Genomic DNA, 23,930 nt, shown 5'->3' on the forward strand with positions numbered 1-23,930 from the left:
TCTTGGTTGTTTATTATGCTAGGGTAGTAAATAGACAGGCTAGGTTAGCAAATATAGACAGGCTAGGGTAGCAAATATACACAGGCTAGGGTAGCAAATATACACAGGCTAGGGTAGTATATAGACAGGCTAGGGTAGCAAATATAGACAGGCTAGGGTAGTATATAGACAGGCTAGGGTAGTATATAGACAGGCTAGGGTAGCAAATATAGACAGGCTAGGGTAGCAAATATAGACAGGCTAAGGTAGGATATAGACAGGCTAGGGCAGCATACGGGCAGGCTAGGGTAGTATAGGGGCAGGCAAGGAGGGGTGGGCTAGGTTAGTATTGGGGCAGGTGAGTAGACCGGGGGGCAGTTGTCATCATGACACACAAAACTGCTGGAAAATAAATCTTGGTTGTTTATTATGCTAGGGTAGTAAATAGACAGGCTAGGGTAGCAAATATAGACAGGCTAGGGTAGCAAATATAGACAGGCTAGGGTAGTATATAGACAGGCTAGGGTAGCAAATATAGACAGGCTAGGGTAGTATATGGACAGGCTAGGGTAGCAAATATAGACAGGCTAGGGTAGCAAATATAGACAGGCTAAGGTAGGATATAGACAGGCTAGGGCAGTATATGGACAGGCTAGGGTAGTATAGGGGCAGGCAAGGAGGGGTGGGCTAGGTTAGTATTGGGGCAGGTGAGTAGACCGGGGGCAGTTGTCATCATGACACACAAAACTGCTGGAAAATAAATCTTGGTTGTTTATTATGCTGAGTAAATAGAAGAGAAGGAGAGGCGGCTGCGGTTAAATTTGCTGCCCCTCTCAAAAGTGTTGCCTGGGTCCAATGAACCCCCTGGCACTCATGGTAGGGCCGGCCTTGGGTGAAGGATTGGTGGAGCATGGATCACAGCTCGCTCCTGAATTTGGCTCGATTTCACACACACATGCATGTGGCTTTTGAGCGTTTCAGTGCTTTTTGCGTTTTGGATTCTTTTTTTCTTTAAATTTGGCTAATTTGTTGTTGGGCAGAATAAATAATGCAAAACGCATCAAAAACGCACTACATGCTTTTTTCTGCTTCTCCATTGAAGTCCATTGAAACAAAAAAGCAAAAAAAAGCACTGTTTTGCATTTAAAAAAGTCCCTGACGATTTATAAAAACACAAAAGTGCATTCATGTGATTGTGTTCCATAAGAACCCGTGTTATATTGTTATATATAATGTCCTGTGATTCCGCAAAAAGCAGGAAAAACAAAACACATTAATGTGAACCGAGCCAAACATGCTCCTTTTATTTTCTACAATTGAATGAATCTGTGATTAGGAACACCTGATCAATTGCTCGGTAACACAAATTACTAATCAGCCAATCCCATGGTAGTATTCAAACATCAGAGTGGAGAAGAAAGGGGATCTGGGTGACTTTGAACGTGGCGCCGTTGTTGGTGGCAGACGGGCCGGTCTGAGTATTTCTGGGATTTTCACACACAACCATCTCTTGGGATTACAGAGAATGGTGGGGAAAAGAGAAAATATCCAGTGAGTGGAAGTTGTATGGAGGAAAATGCCTGGTTGATGTCAGAGGAGAATGGGCAGACGGGTTCCAGATGATAGAAAGACAACAGTAACTCAAATAACCTCTCGTTACACCCAAGCAGGCATGTACTGGCCATTGGGACTACCGGGAGTTTCCTGGTGGGCCGATGGCTCAGTGGGCCACTCTGATGTAAGGGGGCTGGTGATGGGACACTCTGGTGTAAGGGGGCTGGTGATGGGACACTCTGATGTAAGGGGGCTGGTGATGGGACACTCTGATGTAAGGGGGCTGGTGATGGGACACTCTGATGTAAGGGGGCTGGTGATGGGACACTCTGATGTAAGGGGGCTGGTGATGGGACACTCTGATGTAAGGGGGCTGGTGATGGGACACTCTGATGTAAGGGAGTGCTGATGGGACACTCTGATGTAAGGGGGCTGGTGATGGGACACTCTGATGTAAGGGGGAGCTGATGGGACACTCTGATGTAAGGGGGAGCTGATGGGACACTCTGATGTAAGGGGGAGCTGATGGGACACTCTGATGTAAGGGGGAGCTGATGGGACACTCTGATGTAAGGGGGTGCTGATGGGACACTCTGATGTAAGGGGGCTGGTGATGGGACACTCTGATGTAAGGGGGCTGGTGATGGGACACTCTGATGTAAGGGAGTGCTGATGGGACACCCAAAATGTAAGTGGGCCGGTCTGGGTGAAGTCCAGGGCCAAATTTCTGTCCCAGTCCAGCCCTGCACCCAAGGTATGCAGAATACCATGTCTTAACACATACACAGCCAACCTTGAAGCAGATGGGCTACAGCAGCAGAACACCACATCGGGTGCCCCTCCTGTCAGATAAGAACAGGAAACTGAGGCTACAATTGGTACAGGATCACCAAAACTGGACAATAGGAGTTTGGTAAAATGTTGCCTGGTCTGATGAGTCTGGATTTCAGCTCCGACATTCAGATGGTGGGGGTCAGAATTTGGCGCATGGATCCATCCTGCCTTGTATCACCGGTTCAAGCTGGTGGTGGGGGTGTAATGGTGTGGGGGATGGGGTATCACCGGTTCAAGCTGGTGGTGGGGGTGTAATGGTGTGGGGGATGGGATATCACCGGTTCAGGCTGGTGGTGGGGGGTGTAATGTGTGGGGGATGGGATATCACCGATTCAAGCTGGTGGTGGGGGTGTAATGGTGTGGGGGATGGGGTATCACCGGTTCAGGCTGGTGGTGGGGGTGTAATGGTGTGGGGGGTGGAATATCACCGGTTCAGGCTGGTGGTGAGGGTGTAATTGTGCGGGGGATGGGATTTCACCGGTTCAAGCTGGTGGTGGGGGTGTAATGGTGTGGGGGATGGGGTATTACCGGTTCAGGCTGGTGGTGGGGGTGTAATGGTGCGGGGGATGGGGTATCACCGGTTCTGGCTGGTGGTGGGGGTGTAATGGTGCGGGGGATGGGGTATCACCGGTTCAGGCTGGTGGTGGGGGTGTAATGGTGCGGGGGATGGGATATCACCGGTTCAGGCTGGTGGTGGGGGTGTAATGGTGCGGGGTATGGGGTATCACCGGTTCAGGCTGGTGGTGGGGGTGTAATGGTGCGGGGGATGGGGTATCACCGGTTCAGGCTGGTAGTGGGGGTGTAATGGTGTAGGGGGTGGGGTATCACCGGTTCAGGCTGGTGGTGGGGGTGTAATGGTGTGGGGGATGGGGTATCACCGGTTCAGGCTGGTGGTGGGGGTGTAATGGTGTGGGGGGTGGGATATCACCAGTTCAGGCTGGTGGTGGGGGTGTAATGGTGTGGGGGATGGGGTATCACCGGTTCAGGCTGGTGGTGGGGGTGTAATGGTGTGGGGGGTGGGATATCACCGGTTCAGGCTGGTGGTGGGGGTGTAATGGTGTGGGGGATGGGATATCACCGGTTCAGGCTAGTGGTGGGGGTGTAATGGTGTGGGGGATGGCGTATCACCGGTTCAGGCTGGTGGTGGGGGTGTAATGGTGTGGGGGATGAGATATCACCGGTTCAGGCTGGTGGTGGGGGTGTAATGGTGTGGGGTATCACCGGTTCAGGCTGGTGGTGGGGGTGTAATGGTGTGGGGGATGGGGTGTCACCGGTTCAGGCTGGTGGTGGGGGTGTAATGGTGTGGGGGATGGGGTATTACCGGTTCAGGCTGGTGGTGAGGGTGTAATGGTGTGGGGGATGGGGTGTCACCGGTTCAGGCTGGTGGTGGGGGTGTAATGGTGTGGGGGATGGGGTATCACCAGTTCAGGCTGGTGGTGGGGGTGTAATGGTGTGCGGGATGGGGTATCACCGGTTCAGGCTGGTGGTGGGGGTGTAATGGTGTGGGGGATGGGGTATCACCGGTTCAGGCTGGTGGTGGGGGTGTAATGGTGTGCGGGATGGGGTATCACCGGTTCAGGCTGGTGGTGGGGGTGTAATGGTGTGGGGGATGGGGTATCACCGGTTCAGGCTGGTGGTGGGGGTGTAATGGTGTGGGGGATGGGGTATCACCGGTTCAGGCTGGTGGTGGGGGTGTGATGGTGTGGGGGATGGGGTATCACCGGTTCAGGCTGGTGGTGGGGGTGTAATGGTGTGGGGGATGGGGTATCACCGGTTCAGGCTGGTGGTGGGGGTGTAATGGTGTGGGGGATGGGGTATCACCGGTTCAGGCTGGTGGTGGGGGTGTGATGGTGTGGGGGATGGGGTATCACCGGTTCAGGCTGGTGGTGGGGGGTGTAATGGTGTGGGGGATGGGGTATCACCGGTTCAGGCTGGTGGTGGGGGTGTAATGGTGTGGGGGATGGGGTATCACCGGTTCAGGCTGGTGGTGGGGGTGTAATGGTGTGGGGGATGGGGTATCACCGGTTCAGGCTGGTGGTGGGGGTGTAATGGTGTGGGGGATGGGGTATCACCGGTTCAGGCTGGTGGTGGGGGTGTGATGGTGTGGGGGATGGGGTATCACCGGTTCAGGCTGGTGGTGGGGGGTGTAATGGTGTGGGGGATGGGGTATCACCGGTTCAGGCTGGTGGTGGGGGTGTAATGGTGTGGGGGATGGGGTATCACCGGTTCAGGCTGGTGGTGGGGGTGTAATGGTGTGGGGGATGGGGTATCACCGGTTCAGGCTGGTGGTGGGGGTGTAATGGTGTGGGGGATGGGGTATCACCGGTTCAGGCTGGTGGTGGGGGTGTGATGGTGTGGGGGATGGGGTGTCACCGGTTCAGGCTGGTGGTGGGGGTGTAATGGTGTGGGGGATGGGGTATCACCGGTTCAGGCTGGTGGTGGGGGTGTGATGGTGTGGGGGATGGGGTGTCACCGGTTCAGGCTGGTGGTGGGGGTCCAACCCGCTACTAGCAAAGGGGACCTAATAAAGTGTCCGGTGAGTGTATATAGATATAAATAATGAAATGTGGGTGACAGAATATTGGGCACTGGCTGAATAACAGCAATAAAATAAATACAATATAAATAGTGGAACTTATGGTGACAATAATAATAAAACACTGAAGTAAAATGAAGATGAAATCTGGAGAAAAAAATAAATAAAAACTTTCACAGCAACCAATAGAAATCACTCATAGTGACTAGTGAGTGCCGTTAGTTGGAAGATTTTGCACCCATAAAATATATTAGACTGACAGACGGACGGATGAATATATGAAAGATATAAAAGCCAGATAAATAAAAACCAGAGGTGATCAAATACCACCAAAAGAAAACTCTATTTGTGGGAATTTTTTTATTTTATTTGGGTACAGTGTCGCACGACCGCGCAATGGTCAGTTAAAGCGACATAGTGCTGAATCGTAAAAAGTGCTCTGGTCAGGAAGGGGGGTAAAATCTTCTGGGGCTGAAGTGGTTAAATTAACAATTTTTTTAATTTTTATATATATATATATATATATATATATATATATATATATATATATATATATATAAAATATAACTTTTTTGTTAATTTAACCACTTCAGCCCCACAAGATAGATATATATATATATATAGATATATATATATATATAAAATCATTTCTTTTTAACCTCCTGCAGATAGATACATATATATGTCTATCTATCTGTGTATGTGTGTATATAAGTAAAAAAATAAAAAATATATTATATATATATATATATATATAATCTTATTTTTTATTACCTCCTGAAGAGATTTTATATATATATCTCTCTTCAGGAGGTACAAAAATAAGATATATATATATTATATATAATTTTTTTTTATTATTATTTATATACACACACACAGATAGATAGACGTATATATGTATCTATCTGCAGGAGGTTAAAAAGAAATGATTTCATTTATATATTCTTCTGGGGCTGAAGTGGTTAAATTAACAAAAAAAAGTTTATATTTATTTATTTTGGCCCAGTCCACTATTGAGAATAAAAAAAAATTAGAAATAGGGAGAAGTCTGTTACCATTTACCACCTGGGGAAAACCCCAGTATAATCCTCCTGGATACACAAAGTAGTAGCAATGATATGTACAGTTTTACTAACACATATCAGAGCTACAAAATTGTATTCAGACATTACCAGCAGTCACTAAGGGGTTAATGAACAATGAATCTAGCCGGACTGTATTGACAATGTTCAGGAAAAGGTGAGCTCAGCCTTTCATTCACAAGCAACCTGACAGTTAGCTTTGGCCAACTGACAAATCTATTTTTAGCTGAGCTCAGCGCATTTTGCAGCAGTGCTGTTAAGCGAGGTGCAGCACAACTGCCACTGATGACATCATAGTAGAGAGATTTCTCAGCCTATATAAAACCGCGTCAGGGCTGATTTGTCATTTTTAGCCTGACTCTTGAACAGAACACATCTGTGTAATCTGCTCTGAGAACTCTCATTCAATTTACTAAGTGAATATTGTATTCAGATACTTTCTGATCAGATAAGCAAATAATAAATAGAATTATTTCCTTCTTGTCACATTTCTATATTATTAGTGACAAGTTTTGGAAAATGAGCCTTTTGAAAGCATTTGCCATTTTCTGCTTTCTGGCTTTTAGTGTAGAATTAGCGAACGGTCGGCCATTATACAAACGCATTGATGCCACAGCCGGATCTGAAGTGAAGATCCCGGGGGTGGCCTCCGTCCCTCTTCCTGATACCGGCAATGTTCGGATTGAGTGGGGATGGACCCCGGAAGGAGGAGACGGTCCCTACACTCCAATCCTGAACCGCGATCTTACCGACCTGGAGAAGCAGCAGAGTAAAGTGGATAGCTCCATTGTATTCGATGCCATCCAGAAAACAGACAGCGGGACCTACGAGGCCCGCTTCATCATAGATGACGTCCCGCTTCAGCCATTCGAGAAGATCCTCATTCACGTGACTGGTAAGTCTTACAGGATTTGGTTTATTATAGTTAGTTGCGCTATTACTTTGTGGAACGATTCACCGAATGGTTCACAAAATATCGTAGTTTTTGCGGCAAAATTTGTCCCATAGGAATGAATGGCGAAATGTTCAAAACTAGAGTGGGAGGTGACAAAAGCTGATAACCCCCCATGATCAGCCAAAACATTATGACCCCCCATGACCAGCCAAAACATTATGACCCCCCCATGATCAGCCAAAACATTATGACCCCCCATGACCAGCCAAAACATTATGACCCCCCCATGATCAGCCAAAACATTATGACCCCCCCCCATGACCAGTCAAAACATTATGACCCCCCATGACCAGCCAAAATATTATGACCCCCCCATGACCAGCCAAAACATTATGACCCCCCCATGATCAGCCAAAACATTATGACCCCCCATGATCAGCCAAAACATTATGACCCCCCATGATCAGCCAAAACATTATGACCCCCCCATGATCAGCCAAAACATTATGACCCCCCCATGATCAGCCAAAACATTATGACCCCCCCATGATCAGCCAAAACATTATGACCCCCCCGTAATCAGCCAAAACATTATGACCCCCCATGATCAGCCAAAACATTATGACCCCCCCATGATCAGCCAAAACATTATGACCCCCCATGATCAGCCAAAACATTATGACCCCCCATGATCAGCCAATACATTATGTCTACAACCTGATCAGCCAATATATTATGACCAGCCAAAACATTATGACCCCTCCCATGATCAGCCAAAACATTATTGATCAGCCAAAACATTATTAATTGTCCCTATCCCTATACATTGCAGTGCCCAGAGAAGATCACTGACCCAATACACAGTGCCCAGAGCAGGAACGTGACCCCATACACAGTGCCCAGAGCAGGAACGTGACCCCATACACAGTGCACAGAGCAGGAACGTGACCCCATACACAGTGCACAGAGCAGGAACGTGACCCCATACACAGTGCACAGAGCAGGAACGTGACCCCATACACAGTGCACAGAGCAGGAACGTGACCCCATACACAGTGCACAGAGCAGGAACATGACCCCATACACAGTGCACAGAGCAGGAATGTGACCCTATACACAGTGCACAGAGCAGGTACGTGACCCCATACACAGTGCCCAGAGCAGGAATGTGACCCCATACACAGTGCCCAGAGCAGGAACGTGACCCCATACACAGTGCCCAGAGCAGGAACGTGACCCCATACACAGTGCCCAGAGCAGGAATGTGACCCCATACACAGTGCCCAGAGCAGGAATGTGACCCCATACACAGTGCCCAGAGCAGGAATGTGACCCCATACACAGTGCCCAGAGCAGGAATGTGACCCCATACACAGTGCCCAGAGCAGGAATGTGACCCCATACAGTGCCCAGAGCAATAACGTGATCCCATACACAGTGCCTAGAGCAATAACGTGACCCCATACTCAGTGCCCAGAGCAATAACATGACCGCATACTCAGTGCCCAGAGCAGATCAGTGACCCCATACTCAGTGCCCAGAGCAGATCAGGCATGCCCCTTAGTGCCTGTGTACCGCAGCATGCTGCCATAGATTAGATCAAAGGACTGGACAGCCCCTCCTCCTCCCTTTCCAGGCCTAGCAGCCCCATTAAGAACAGAACAATGCCTGTGTTCCGCCTGATTAGGTGACCCGTCAGAATTGGTAACGGAAGTGACGTTCTGTCACCGCCATATTGCTACACTCCACACTCCTTCGTAAGCACACAGATCCATGTCCTGTCAGGTGAGAGGAGATCGATGGTGTGTTCTCAGTACAGAGGAACACCGATCGGTCTCCTCCCCTTGGGTGAGTCCCCTCCCCCTACAGTTAGAATCACTCCCTAGGATACACATTTAACCCCTTCCTTGCCCCCTAGTGTTAACCCCTTTTCCGTCAGCCTCATTTACACAATAAGCAGTGCATTTTTATAGCTCTGATCGCTGTATAAATGTGAATGGTCCCAAAAAAGTGTCTGATGTGTCCACCGCAATATTGTACTTATAGTACCTGTCTCCAGCCCATAAGAGTACCCGAGTACCTATCTGCAGCCCATGCCTCATAGAATATACGTTGTGGTGTTTGCTTTCCAAAATGGGGTCATTTTGTGGGTAATTCCACTGTCCAGGACCTTCAAAAGTGTGATAGGTAGGAATGAAATGAGATGTGTAATTTATGCTCCTAGGTACTACTTCAATGTTGGTCCTCTGTATGTGGCCAGGCTGTGTAAAAGTCTCACACATGTGGTATCACCATACTCGGAAAGAGTAGCAGAATGTGTTTTGGGGTGTAATTTATGCTCCTAGAACGCCTGAAGGTGCCACTTCAGTGTTGGTCCTCTGTATGTGGCCAGGCTGTGTAAAAGTTTCACACACATGTGGTATCGCCGTACTCTGGAAGAGTAGTAGAATGTATTTTGGGGTGTATATATATATATATATATATATATATATATACACACACACACATACAGTGTGACAGAAAGTATTGCAACAACCGCCATTTTATTCTCTAGCGTGTTAGAAAAAATATATATAATTTGTGGGGGGTTCTAAGTAATTTTCTAGCAAAAAAAAAACCAGTTTTTAACTTGTAAACTCCGAGTTTCAGAAAGGCTCGGGGCTGAAGTGGTTAATAGGTGTTTTCTAGAGTTGAGCTTTACATTGTTAGCCACTAACTACAATAAATAAATTAAATCTACTAGTCCATCCAACAACACCCCCCCTTCCCACAAATTAACAATGCCGCTGTCCAATAGTTGCTACATTACTCCTCTATAGATACAGTGGCAGAGTGGATGTAGCCACCCCAACGCCTTTAAAAGAAAGGAATAGTCTGTAAAAAGATAACTAATGCAGCCACCACACCTAATTAATGTAAAGTTTCATTTTTGTTTGTATAACAGATTGGAATGGCAAGTGGATGTATCATTATACATTATATAAAAAAAAAGGACTTAAATACACTTTAATGAATAAAAAAAAAAGAAACACATAATATAACCCCAATTTTTAGTTAAAATATGAGAACATCTTACGCCAAGTAAATAAATACCTAAAATGTCACGCATGCGCTTGCGGAATGGCGCCAAACTACAATACTTAAAAGTCCCCATAGGGGACACTTTATGCATTTCTACAAGTTACCAGTTTAGAGTTACAGAGATCTATATTGCTCTCGCTCTGACGTTCGTGGTGATATCTCACATGTATGGTGTGAACACCATTTATATATGTGGGCATGACCTACGTATGCGTTCAAAACTGCACATGAGCAAGGGGGACTTTACATAAAAAAATTGCATTATTTATATTATTACGATTTTTTATATTTTTACACTAAAAATAATTTTGATCACTTTTATTCCTATCACAAGAAATGTAAACATCCCTTGCAATAGAAATAAGCAATGACAGGTCCTCTTTATGGAGAGATCGGAGGGGGGGGTCAATAAGACTCCACATCTCTCCTCTACAATGGAAAGCATTAGATATAAAAAAAATTAAAAAATGGATCTAATGCTTTAAAAAAAAAAAAACTCCGGGAAAAGTAAAAATCCTCCCTTGTGGCTTCCTTACTGCAAGTGTGAATTGCTCATTTGTGTCTAGAGGACGAGGAAAGTTACACTTCCCCTGATCCTCCAGCAGATGGCGCTCCCCTATGCTCCTCCAGTGGACAGTCCCTTGGCCTATCCAATACAGAGGAAGTGAAGGGAAATCTATCCAATGGGGACACAGACCACAATGTTTTGTAATAGGTTGGGGAAGATTTTGATCCTTTGTTAGGTTTTTATTGGGATGCCCCCATTGGGGAGGATTGTCGCCACTTCCTGTTATCCTGGTACAGGAAGTAAGAGGAAATGTATGACTCTAACCTTCCCCCGCTCTATAAAAAAAAAAAAAATGTAAAAAATCCTAAATTCATAGCCAGTTGGATCAGGGACATTTGGAACAGGTTTATAGTCATGAATGGAAAATGGTTTGTTGAACATTATAGCTCATTATTTGGACATTTAAGTGAATTTTCTTTGTTTTTATTTCATCAGATTCCACGTCCACTGAGACTGCTGAGAGCGAGACGATTAGGAACGAGGAAAGATACTCCGACACCCAGACGGAAACCCCTCCAGGTGCTTCCTATGAGACGGCCGATTCTGAGCCGGTCAGGAAGCACGAAAGGAACATGGACACGCCATGGGAAACTCCTCCAGACGCTCCCTCGGAGACCACCGATTCCGAGCTGGTCAGGGAGGTCCAAAGGAACGTGGACACTTCATGGGAAACTCCTCCAGACGCTCCCTCTGAGACCACCGATTCCGAGCTGGTCAGGGAGGTCCAAAGGAACGTGGACACTTCATGGGAAACTCCTCCAGACGCTCCCTCGGAGACCACCGATTCCGAGCTGGTCAGGGAGGTCCAAAGGAACGTGGACACTTCATGGGAAACTCCTCCAGACGCTCCCTCTGAGACCACCGATTCCGAGCTGGTCAGGGAGGTCCAAAGGAACGTGGACACTCCATGGGAAACTCCTCCAGACGCTCCCTCGGAGTCCACCGATTCCGAGCTGGTCAGGGAGGTCCAAAGGAACGTGGACACTCCATGGGAAACTCCTCCAGACGCTCCCTCGGAGACCACCGATTCCGAGCTGGTCAGGGAGGTCCAAAGGAACGTGGACACTCCATGGGAAACTCCTCCAGACGCTCCCTCGGAGACCACCGATTCCGAGCTGGTCAGGGAGGTCCAAAGGAACGTGGACACTCCATGGAAAACTCCTCCAGACGCTCCCTCGGAGACCACCAAGACAGACAGGGAGGAACAAAGTGACCTGGAGGTACAGAGGGAGACACCACCAGACACTTCCACTGAGGAGGTCCCCATAGTGTCTCCAACAGTGACAACGGGGACCAGTACCCATAAGGGGATAAAAATCGATCCCGATGTTGAATCTTTGGCCAATATCTACTACCAGCTAAAAAGAAGCGGCTACCTCCCATATGTGTGTGTAGCTGCTGTACTCTTGGTACTAGGATTATTAATCGGAGTTCCTGCAGGACTTTACTTTGGGTAAGTTATTGCACATTCTTCATAGGTTTTCTCCATTACACTTCATGCTATCACCCACTGTATCTGAGCCCTCCCCCCTCCCAATATTCACCATTTTTCCTATAGGTGGGCAGTTGATCAGACTGAGGCGGTGTGTTTTCTGTACTTATTGCCCGGGGTTTAGCAGCACACGCCCCTCACTGGTCATCATGAGATTAAAGCACCTCTAATGCCCCGTACACACAGTCGGACTTTGCGACGACAAAATCTGTCAGATTTATTCAGACGGATTTTGGCCCAAACTTCTCTTGCATACACACAGTCACACAAAGTTGTCGGAAAATCCGATCGTTCGGAACACGGTGATGTAGAACACGTACGACAGGACTATAGAGAGGCCAGTAGCCAATAGCTTTCGTCTCGTAATTTATTCTGCAAATGCGTGACGCTTTGTCCGTCGGAATTGTCTACACACGATCGCAATTTAAAACAATCGGATTTTGTTGTCGGAAAATTTTAGATCCGGCTCTCAAACTTTTTGCGTGTAAAAGTCCAATGGAGCCCACACACGATCGGATTTTCCGACAACACGATCCGATCGCACAATTTCCGTCCGACCGCGTGTACAGGGCATAACATTTGTTCTATGGGGGAGGGGGTGAATGAACTGAGGCTGCTGGTAACAGTAACAAATGGGGTGATGGCGCGGGACTATTTGTTTTCTATCAAACACAGATTTAGGTGGCATCAGCTATTAATTCTGAAGATTATTGCTGGTTTATGGACACATTCTTATAACATTTCTTTCTTTATTTACATAGAATTCGGTGCTGCAGGAACAGATTGAGAGACAGGGACAACCTACAGAGGATGGAGGAAGGTCTCCTGGACCCGGAAGGAGGGCCAAGGGTGGAAGAAGTGGCGACAGAGAAATCACTGCCACTGAGAGAAGAACTTGCAGTGATGCAAAAAAAATTGGCAGAAAGGGAAGAAGAGCTCTCTGTAACTAAGAAAAAACTGGCAGAGAAGGAAAAAGAAGTTACAGAGACAATGGAAAGATCTTTAAATGAAGAAAAAGAACAACTTCAAGTGCTCAGAGACATCAGAGGAGAGGTCACAGCGATGGAAGAACAACTGTCAGCGATAAAAGGAAAACTGACACAAACGCTCCAAGCACCCTTTAGATTATAAACTGCAGGTTATTGGAGTTTGGGCGTTTTTTTTTAAAAGCCCATAAACTCCACTCTATGTTAGCCTATGTGTCCATGCACACATGGACATTTTTTAGCTTTAATGAGCAGTGGAGTTTTTAAATAAAATAAAAAAGGGGGGGTACAAGGGAGTAAAGAGGGTGAGGGTGGGGCAGGGAAGGGAAGGGGATGAGGGAGCTAAGGCATCCCATCCTTAGTGCCAGGTGCATAAGACTGCAATTGCGGACGGCTTTAATGGCTAGGAACATTTCTTCACATGACTATAAACCTGCATTTCCCTGAGTAGTGTCATCGACTTTCGGACACCGTCCAGGTATATTTGCCATCTATCATTCTATCATATATAGGGGGGTAGCCGGGGTATCAATACAGGGGGGTAAGGGAGGATATAAAAATGAGAAAACAGAACCAGACAACAAAAAAAGGGGGGAAGTGGGGGGGGGGGAAGCACAGCAAATGCATTTACCGGAGAGGTTTTGTGTAGGACATTCTCAGTTGTTGGTATAAAATCCACTGTAAAGGTCGGGCTTAGGGGTAGATTCAAGTAAGTTCCACCTCTCAATGTCTTTCGTGGTCACCCCAGCGACACCAACCTCCATTCAAAAAATGGCGGATGGCCTGCTTGTTAGATCCTAAGATTATTAAGAAACAGTTCAGTCTTGGAATGGTGACGCCAGAGTGACCACAACATGGTGAGCTTATCGTAAGTGTCCTCGGCCTTCGCCTGCAATTCCTCCATGAGCATTATGTCATTAACCACTTGCTTACTGGGCACTTAAACCCCCCTCAGTCCCAGACCAATTTTCAGCTTTCAGCGCTGATGCACTTTGAATGACAATTGCGCGGGCATACAACACTGTACCCAAATGAAATTTTTATCATTTTTTTCCCACAAATAGAGCTTTCTTTTGGTGGTATTTAGTTACAGCTCGGAGTTTTATTTTTTGCTAAACAAACAAAAAAAGATGCAAAAAAAAATAAATCATGTTTTAATAGTTTGTTATAAAATTTTGCAAACGGGTCATTTTTCTCCTTCATTGAAGTGCGCTGATTAGGCGGCACTGATAGGCTGCATTGGTGGGCACTGATGGGCTGCATTGGTGGGCACTGATGGGCTGCACCGGTGGGCACTGATGGGCTGCACCGGTGGGCACTGATAGGCATAGTTAAGGCGGCACTAATAGGCACAGATAAGGCGGCACCGATGGGCACAGATAAGGCGGCACTGATGGGCAAAGATGGGCACAGATAAGATGGCACGGATGGGTGGCACGGATAAGTGGCACGGATGGGTGGCACGGATGGGCACTGATAGGTACCACAGATAGATGGGACTGATGGGCACTGATAGGTGGCACTGATAGGTGGCTCTGATAGGTGGCACTGCTGGGCACTGATGGGCGGCACTGCTGGGCACAGATGGGCGGCACTGCTGGGCACTGATGGGCGGCACTGGGGTGCAGCACCTTTGAGGCAGATTGGGTGGCACTGTGGGTGGCACTGTGGGTGGCACTGTGGGGTGGCACTGTGGGTGGCACTGTGGGTGGCACTGTGGGCACTGACGGGGGGCACTGACGGGGGGCACTTACTTTTGCTTTTATTTTATTTCAGGATGGCACTGCGGGAGGCAGGTGGGCACAGGCAGGTGGCAGGTGGTCCCTTGTATTGATGGCCGTGATCGGGACTGATGTCCCGATCACGGCCGCCGGCGATCGGCTTTTTTTTCTCTCCTCGCGCTGTCAGCGCGAGGAGGAATAATAGCCGATTACCGGCTCCGTTCTATCACATGATCAGCTGTCATTGGCTGACAGCTGATCACGTGATAAGGGGTCGGGATCGACCCCTTACACGGATCGGTGATCAGGCGAGTCTCACGGACTCGCCGATCACAGAGCGCGCCGCGCGCGCCCCTCAGGGGCCGCGCAGGCCGCTCGTAACCGGGACTACGTCAATAGACGTAGTCCCGGAAATGTAGGTCCGCGCTAATGCCGTCATTTGGCAATAGCGCGGATCTGTAGTGGTTAAGGATATCCACCCACTTGGAGATGGAGTCCTTCTTCCAGTATAAGGAGATGACATGGCGAGCTGCCGAGAGGAAAAATCTTAAAAGACCACATCTCTGAGATTGGATCGTTCCTGGGAGGATGGATAGGAGAGCAGAGCCTTGACGCTTCACTTCCTGGTTCCCTGCTGCGCATGCGTGACGTCACTGGTCCCTGCTGTCTTCATGCGACCTGTGTGGCGTCCTTAACAATAGCTGGTTGTTAAGGAGTAGGCCATATCCTTAACAACGAATGACTCCTTCAACCAATGAAAACCAAAGAATTGCCAGCAATAACATTTTAAAATAAATCAACGTGTGGGTCCCCGCAATCCATACCACGCCACATGCCCTCAACATGAGGGGTGTTTGGGGTATGGGGCTTCCCTCCCCCTAAGTACTTTGTCCCCATCAACATGGGGGCAAGCTGCTTTCGGGGAGGGGGAGGGGAGCCCCTCTATCCCAAAGCACCCCCCATGTTGAGGACATGTGGCCTGGTATTGTTGGTGATGGGGGGTGCGGGGAGGGGGAGAGGGAGGAGGGGGGCCCCTCTATCCCAAAGCACCCCCCATGTTGAGGACATGTGGCCTGGTATTGTTGGTGATGGGGGGGTGCGGGGAGGGGGGGATAGGGAGGAGGGGGGGTCCCTCTATCCCAAAGCACCCCTCATGTTGAGGACATGTGGCCTGGTATGGTTGGGGGTGGCGGGGATGCTGCCGCCGCCATCTTTGGTGAGGGAATCAGGAAGAGAAGCCTTGAGGCTTCACTTGCTGGTTCCCTACTGCGCATGCGAGACTCATGCTGCGTGATGCCACTGGTCCCTGCTGTCTTCTGGGACCTGTGTGGCGTCCTTAACAATAGCTGGTTGTTAAGCAGTGGGACATGTCCTTAACAACTGACTCATCAGCTTTTTCCCGCCGGCAGCTGAATGAAAACCAAAGAATTGCCAGCAATAACATTTTAAGTTAAATCAGGATGGGAGTCCCTCTAATCCCTACCAGGCCCTTTGGGGGTCTGTAGGAGCTGAATGGTGCCAGTCGGTGACCCCAGAAGAGGAGGAGCTGAAGGGTGCCAGTCGATGACCCCAGAAGAGGAGGAGGAGGAAGGAGGAGGAGGAGGAGGAGGAAGGAGGAAATCTTTAGTCTGAAGATGTATGCACAGATGGACAGAGCATGCAATTCCTTCATCCTCAAATCGGGAGGACCGAAGGCAAGATGAACTCCAAATTGCAGATGAGTTTGGCTATGTGCCCGGGTAAAAACAGGACTAACATTTATTTACTGACACACATTTACATACAATGACTGGCATACACTGACCTACACTAACAGAGGACATCCATATGTACATAAACTGACCGCTCCATGCTTTAGATAGATGTACACAGACACACAACCAAATTAGGAGAGAGTAGATCGCACACACAGATTATAGGATGAGGCCGTACTACAAACATACATCCAACATTAGAGAGAGGATGACTAGCGTCCAGTAGGGTAGCTTAGTGTAGTTAGTGTAGGTCCTGCCCTAGAAGAGTCTACCTTGCCGTGGTGGGCAGGCTTGGAATCTCTTGGCCAAAAGTGTGTCAGTGAATGGGCGATCACCAGATCTTCACTTCTGGTCAATTGATTTTACTAAAGGACTCTTGTTTTAATCAGAGTATATATATATATATATAGTTGGAAAAGGAAAATAATATTTGTCAGGTCCATAATTATACTTTCATAAACACACAATAAAAATTTGGTACATTTACATTTGAATTGCTTCCTCTTTTACTTAATCTTTTCATGACCGGGGGGGGGGGGGGAGGGGGTCATTACCACTTGGATGCACAGACCACATTTGCAAGGCTGGAAGGGGCTCTATGGCTACTTCTTCCACTTCTGGTGTGTGTAGGGATGTGTATAAGGTGTTTATGTATTAATATTAGGGGGGGCGCATCTTCACCGGTCTCACCATTCAATTTGATTATCCTGTCCGCGATTCGATTCGATTCCACGATGCATCACGATTGATACCCAAGTGCCCATGGTTTTCAATTTTTTCAACAAAAAATGAATTCAAGCAGTCAGAAATTGAAGAAATATATTTAAAGCGGAGGTCCACCCTAAAGTGGACCTTCCGCTCATTGGAACCCTCCCCCCCTCCGGCGCCACATTTGGCACCTTTCAGGGGGGAGGGGGGGTGCAGGTACCTGTACAGTACAGGTATCTGCACCCACTTCCGGCGTAGATTCTGCAGAAGGTACGCCCCTTTCCGCAGAATCTACGCCCCTTTCTGAAGGTCCCCCGCTGCCTGCTGGGAAACACACGGATCCCAGAGACAGCGGGCACCATCCTCATTGCGCAGCGCCACTCACGCATGCGCAGTAGGGAACCCGGGAAATGAAGCCGAAAGGCTCCACTTCCTGATTCCCATACCCAAGATGGCGGCGGCAGCACCCGAGAGACGAGCGAGAGATCGGCTTCGGGTGCCGTCATCGCGGGCGCGCTGCGCGGGTAAGTGTCATTATTTTAAAAGTCAGCAGCTGTAGTATTTGTAGCTGCTGGTTTTTTAAAAAAAATAAAAAAACGGTGGACTCCCGCTTTATAAAAAATAAATTACACAGTATTTGTGAAAAGATCACAAAGACAAGACATAAATCATGAATGAAATAATAAGAATAATAGAAAAGGTATTGTAATGTAAAATATATTATTATAAATTGCACTTACTGAATATAATATATGTGGGACTGACTGTATGGCCTGCGCTGCCGCCAGCCTGAGCCAATATATTATTGACACAAATGAAATGACAACGTATCCCATCAATTATGGTTTTATGACTATATGTCATTGTCTTAGTGACAAATGTCAATTATCTCCCCAAAAAATGTCAAAAGTGTCCGATCTGTCCGCCGCAATATTCCAGTCTCGCTAAAAATCGCAGATCACTGGCATCACGATTAAAAAAAAATTTATATATATATATATATATATATATATAAAATAAAAATACCATGAATATATACCCTATTTTGTAGATGCTATAACGTTTGCGTAAAGTAATCAATATACGCTTATTTGAATTGTTTTTTAACAAAAATATGTAGAAGAATATATATCGGCCTAAACTGAGGAAGAAGTTTGTTTTCTATTTTTTTTGGGGGGGAGGGGGGTATTTATTATAGCAGTAAGTAAAAAAAAAACTTTTTTTTTTGTTTTCAAAATTGTCGGTCTTTTTTTGTTCATAGCGCAAAAAAATAAAAACCGCAGAGGTGATCAAATACCACTAAAAGAAAGCTCTATTTGTGGGGGAAAAAAGGACGTTCATTTTGTTTGGGTACGATGTCACACGACCGCGCAATTGTTAGTTAAAGCGACGCAGTGCCGAATCACAAAAAATGGCCTGGTCATTAAGGGTGAAAATCTTCTGGTCTGTAGGTGTTTAAAGGCTCAGTATTTTTTATTTTTAATAACACACGTTATACTGACCTCCTCTATGCAGATAGATTTGCACAGAGCAGCCCCGATCCTCCTCTTCTCGGGTCCCTCGCCGGCACTCCTGGCCCCTCCCTCCTGTCGAACCGAGGCAGATCTCCGTGTATCCATTCAGGCATGGAGCACGGACCTGACCCCGCCCCCTCTCTCCCCTGATTCGCTGACTGACTTTAATTGACAGCCTCGTGAGCCAATGGCGCCACTGCGGTGTCTCAGCCAATAAGGAGGAGTGTCCTAGACGGCTTAGAGATGCGTGGACATCGCTGGAGAGAGAGATGGGGCTCAGGTAAGTGATTAGGGGGGGCTGCTATACACGGGTGGCTTTTTATCTTAATGCACCTTCTGCCTTTACAAATCCTTTAATTCTGAAATGTAAATGCCATTTGACTTCTTGTATCGATGGAATGATTGGAGGACTCTGGGTTCACCACACACCAGAACACATCATCCTCGCCAATCAGAGAACGCCGCCGGTACGGGGTGAAGTCGGTCTTCACATCTCTCTCCATCAGAGGAAATAATAGGATGTTCTGTGTCTTTCCCTCTATCATATACGGTTCGTTGGGACTGAAGAGTCACTTTACCCCTCAGCGTGTCATTTACTATGGAGACGCTTCTGCAGATTCCATATTTTTTTGCGCCGCGGCGTCCGGACAAATATCAGTGTTTCATCGCCGCTGCTCCCCACTGGGGCCGCCTGCGGACAACGTTGGAGATTCAGAGTCGCCCAATACAGACCATGAATAATGCGCGGCGCGGCAGAGACAGAGAATTTAGCACAGCGGCACGGCTTATCCTCATCAGAATATAAAACTCGGGAGGAAATCAAGAAGCCGTCTCAGAAGAGCAAAACCAGATAATGGCGGCTATGAGGGTTTAAAGGGGAAATCGCTTGTCGGCGCTCTGCGGCTTCTGATCGGCTCTGGAGCGGTGAACCGCCATCATTATGAAGCCACAAAGGCCAGTTCATTGGATTTTAGTTCTCAGCAAGAAGCTTTCCCAACACTGAAATGACAAGATTATAATGTGTTATCTACTTAAAGTGAAAGTACTGAAAGAACGCCGTTTGCATGTGCGTGGGACCAAAGTGCGCATTCACCTTTGTGTGTAAGCATGGGAGGACAGAGGCAATTCCTTTTTTTTTCTTCTTATTATTAATTATTTAATTTAACTGTTGCTTTAATTTATTTTAATCACTTTTATTGCTATCACAAGGAATGTACACAGCCTCTTTACGAAGAGATCGGGGGTCTGTAGGACGCCAAATTCCTCCTCTGCCCTTAATTAGTTCCTGACCGCCGGCCGTCCAATGACGGCCAGGCGGCGCACCTATTGCGGCGGGAGGCCGTCATATGACGGCCTCCCGTTTAAACAGGGAATGCGCGCGATCGTGCGCGCGCACCGCTGTTTCTTCGGTGGCGGCGTGTCACGGAGACACCGCTCGCCACCGAAGGGGGTGAACAGCCATTGGTTATGGCTGTTTACCACGTGATCAGCCGTGATGAAGTCACGGCCGATCACAGATGGTCACACCCCGACTGTGTACGGCGCATGCGCGCGATCGTGAGCGCTCTGCGCGTGCACGTCGGTGGCGGCATGTTCCCCTGGGAACACTGCTCGTCACCGATGCTGGTAAACAGCCATTGGCCGGCTGTTTACCCACGTGATTGGCTGTGATCTTTTCACAGCCGATCACTAAAATGTAAACAAACCGCGGTAACGAGATGTTACCGGGTTGTTCTCCTCACACACCGATCGCGTGTGAGGAGGAGATTGCAGCAACATCTCGTTACCGCCTACAGTACACATCAAGCACACTGATTGCCCCCCCAATAATGAGGACCTGTCACCACCCCTCATAGTACCTGTCACAGCCCATCAGAGTACCTGTCACAGCCCATCAGAGTACCTGTCACAGCCCATCAGTACCTGTCAGCCCATCAGAGTACCCGAGTACCTGTCCCAGTCCATCTGAGTACCTGAGTACTTGTTTTGTTTGTTTTTGTTTTGTTTTGTTTTTGTCCTTGGATTGCATAAATAAATACATTTTTGCAAATTAGGCCCCTTTCACACCGACGAACCAATCATCACCAACCATTGTTCTCTATGGAGCGGTGGATGTCAGCGGACATGTTTCCACTGACACCCGCCGGCATCCGATCCGGTCTGCTAAAAACAGACAGGTGGGGGGATACGTTCTCCCCATCCGTCCGGCGAATTCGGATGACAGTCAGATGGAAATTAGACATGTGCAGTTTGTTTCGTTTTCCGAATTAACGAAATTCTATTTTTTTTCGAAAGTTCGGAAATTAGAAAAACGAAAAAAAATCAGAAATCCGAACGTAAAAACAACAACAATTTGTGCTGCACACAGAAGGCTTTTCATCATAATGGATAGAAATGCACCTTCTGCCTTTACAACCCCTTTAGCCCACGTTCACATCGGGGCGATTTGACAAGTTGAATTGCATGTCAAAGTGACGCCTATTTCCGGCAACCTCCGAAATTGATGCGACGTCAACTTTGCGGCGCCACGCCGATTCCCAAAAAGTAGTTTCTGCACTACTTTTGGAGACTTCGAGGGGGGGGGGGGGGGTGATTTCAATGGACATCTATACAGGAACCCGCACAGATGTCTCTGAAATCGCTCCCAAAGTCGGACCGGAAAGCGCGTTTGAAAGCTGAACCCAGGCTTAATCTCACCAAATCGCCAAACAAAAGCCTTTATTGTACTAAAAAAGTATTAATAAAAAAATCTCTGAATTACAAGAGAAACTTCAGAGTTGTTTTTCAGTCAGCGGATACAAATACTGTAGCTGCTGAGTTTTAAAAATCAGGCATGTACCAGAGCCGGGGATACAGCGCCACATTCCTGCAGCCGGCTCTTACCTGTGCGGGTCTCTGGCACCACCATCTTGGATATGGGAGCCAGCTTTGGCTTTCCCGAGAAGCCCCAGCGGTCTCCCCAGTGCCTGCAGGGTATTTCTATTCTCTTATTTTCACTACTATATTTTAATTTTTATTGCTTTTTGGTTTGCATTGTCTTTGCCCTATGTTGGGGTGTGGATTTCCTTGTTTTTTTACCCCACTGGTTTTCTGTGTCCATCTGCGCGTCAACTTTTTCCTTTTGAACAGACAAGCACTTTTTAATCTAAATATCTAATATGTAAACTATGGCTACCAGAATATATTTTTAAAATGGGTATGTTCTATTCTAGACACTAAGATTCATTCTCTCCTCTGCTATCTTTGAATACCTTGATTATGTCCTGAAGAAGCCTAACAGTGAAACGAGTCAAAACACAAGGGCTCACTGTATACTCTATCATATATGTGATTTTTAACCTTTGAATGCTCTATTCATGCATTGTATTTTCATAAGAAACATTGTTATTTTTCTATACTGTGCTATTCGTTTCATATACCTTTAAAGTCTGACCTAGGGATACTTAGTAAGTATCCCTTTCTCTTTTTATTCCCCTAGTGCCTGAGCTCACAAGGTACCCTGTGAGCGGTCCCGCAGCCTCCTAGGACATGTCACATGTTCCAGGAGGCTGTGCGAGTGGAGGGGGCAGGGCAAGGGACTTCATCCTTGCCTAGGCGAGGATTGCGGAAGTGGGCACCAAAAAAAAAAAAAAATTGGTACTCAGCCCCCCCCTCCAAAAAAAAAAAAAACCAGAAGCCTGCACCTCAGTTACAGGATGGGGTGGGTGCTGCTCAGACGATCAGCAGACTCTCAGCTCTGGCCGGGATGCTCTGCACTCACCTGTCAGGATGTTTTCGGCCAGGGCGTTCACCGAGTGCTTTGACGTGTAGGTGATTTCCGTAGGTGACCCACTTCTCCGATACACATGGGTGACAGGAAGTCTGTGCGCTCTACACGGGCCAAGGCCGCCACGCATTTCTCCTAGAAGAGAACAGAGAGAAAATGTCAGACAGGGGGAAAGCTGATAGCTTCACCCAGTGCTGGGACAAGGGTTGGGCAGAAGGAAGGGCTTTCCCTGGGTGCAATGTGTATTGTTGGAATGGGGGCGCTGCAAGTTCCTTCTACTGTAAGGCTGACAGGAGTATCGACAATGGCATCACTACTTCTGTCAGCCCAATGCTGGAAGTGGCAAAGAGAGAGCCGGGAGGAGGTGCTGGCTGTGCTCTCTCTCTCCCCCTCATAGGCTCACACATAATGAAGTGGGGGCACAATATGGAATATTTGCCTTGAGCACTGGATGATCTTTATATAATAAAAAAAAGAAAACTATTCAAAACGTAAATCGAGTTTTATATTATCGAGTTATATATATATATATATATATATATATATATATATATATATCACAATTTTTTTTTTTGGGGGGGGGGGGTCACCCAGACCTACCACAAACACATAAATGCAGCTGTTCAGGGCTGCACAGATGCCATGGCCGCAATGCAAAAAATGTGTGCTTAAAATGAAATATCATGGCGCACTTGGCAAGCAGATCCACCACAAGGAGGAGAGAGGAGGGAGGAGGAGATCACTTTCCAGACAATTGAGTCTGTAACCAACTGTGAAGCATGTTGGAGGTTCCTTGCAAGTCTGGGGCTGCATTTCTGTAAATGGAGTTGGAGGCTTGGTCAGGATCAATGATGAGGCGAGAGATGACTTGGGAGTGAATCAGGAGCTTTGTGGTGGAATTGGTTAGGAAGGGGAGTATTTTGGAGATGTTGCGAGGGTTGAGGTGGCAAGCCTTGGAAAGTGATTGAGGATGAAAGGAGAGTTCAGAGTCCAGGAATAAACCTAGAACCTTGACATGTGGGGATGGGTGGATGGTTGTGCCATTGCTCTTGACAGAGAAGTCAGGGGAAGAGGCAGGTGGGGGAGGGAATATCATGAGCTCGGTTTTGGACACGTTGAGTGTGAGAAAGTGGTGTGACATCCAGACTGATGTGTCGGTCAGTAAGTTAGTGTTATGTGAGGAGACTGAAGGGGTGAGCCGAGGAGTAGAGATAAATTTGGGGGTCATCGGCATAGAAATGGAAGCCATAGGAGGCCATCAGCTGTCCCAGGGAGGAGGTGTGGATGGAGAACAGGAGAGGTCTAAGAACAGAACCTGGGGGGACCCCAAAAGAGAAAGGGAGAAGAGGAAACAGAATTGTGACACTGGTCATGGTGGGAGAAGTAGGAAGAGATCCAGTGAAGAGCACAGTCCCGGAGACCAAAGGAGTAACCTTTTTTGAGAAGGAGGGGGTGGT

At 47.5% G+C, this 23,930-nt stretch overlaps 1 protein-coding gene across 16 annotated transcripts in view; it reads right to left on the bottom strand.

Annotated features, from left to right (window-relative positions):
- The window catches only part of LOC143934553 (transcription factor HES-5-like), a 215,884-nt gene that overhangs the window by 170,192 nt on the left and 21,762 nt on the right, over positions 1 to 23,930 (bottom strand). For 14 of the 16 annotated variants that reach the window (XR_013263298.1, XR_013263303.1, XR_013263304.1 and 11 more), the window contains one exon: positions 22,468 to 22,608. The exons of the other annotated variants lie outside the window; for them this stretch is intronic. The gene's annotated coding sequence lies outside the window, so the exon portion shown is untranslated. The remainder of the gene's footprint in view (positions 1 to 22,467; positions 22,609 to 23,930) is intronic. 16 annotated transcript variants of the gene reach the window in all.

This window comes from Lithobates pipiens, unplaced genomic scaffold, assembly GCF_037356315.1.
Source record: "Lithobates pipiens isolate NorthernLeopardFrog02 unplaced genomic scaffold, aLitPip1_a1.2 Scaffold_27, whole genome shotgun sequence".
In the NCBI taxonomy this organism is placed as follows: domain Eukaryota; kingdom Metazoa; phylum Chordata; class Amphibia; order Anura; family Ranidae; genus Lithobates; species Lithobates pipiens.